The following is a 431-nucleotide window of genomic DNA, read 5'->3' on the forward strand; positions in this document are numbered from 1 at the left end:
TAATGGTACACTTACTTCCAGAAAGCTATTAAGCGCGTGAAAATACAGACGCCGATCAGCTAAAAGAAAGAAAAAATAATATATTTGTGGTATGACTCTGATTGAACTACAAAAATAATTTTTATTTAAACTAAACATTGAGCTTTTAGAAACATCTGCTAAGGGAACCAAATCACTATGCTTTTCACTAATAGGGCATTTTTAACTTTGTGCTATTTCGAGCTGGTTTAAATGGCGTTGATATGGTTCTGAGTCTACTTTGAACCTTTGTCAGATATTTCACTAATTCTTCTGTGGGGCCTTCTCAAACGAGTTAGCGAAAATTTTCGTATCGCTATCAAAATTTGTCGACGTATATTATGAACGTCGCAAGGTTGCGATAGCGATAACTCATTTGAGAATAGCCCCACTCATAAATATATCATAAAACC

This window comes from Rhagoletis pomonella, unplaced genomic scaffold (genome assembly GCF_013731165.1).
Source record: "Rhagoletis pomonella isolate Grant_MI unplaced genomic scaffold, Rhpom_1.0 Rhpom_scaffold_00004, whole genome shotgun sequence".
Classification (NCBI taxonomy): domain Eukaryota; kingdom Metazoa; phylum Arthropoda; class Insecta; order Diptera; family Tephritidae; genus Rhagoletis; species Rhagoletis pomonella.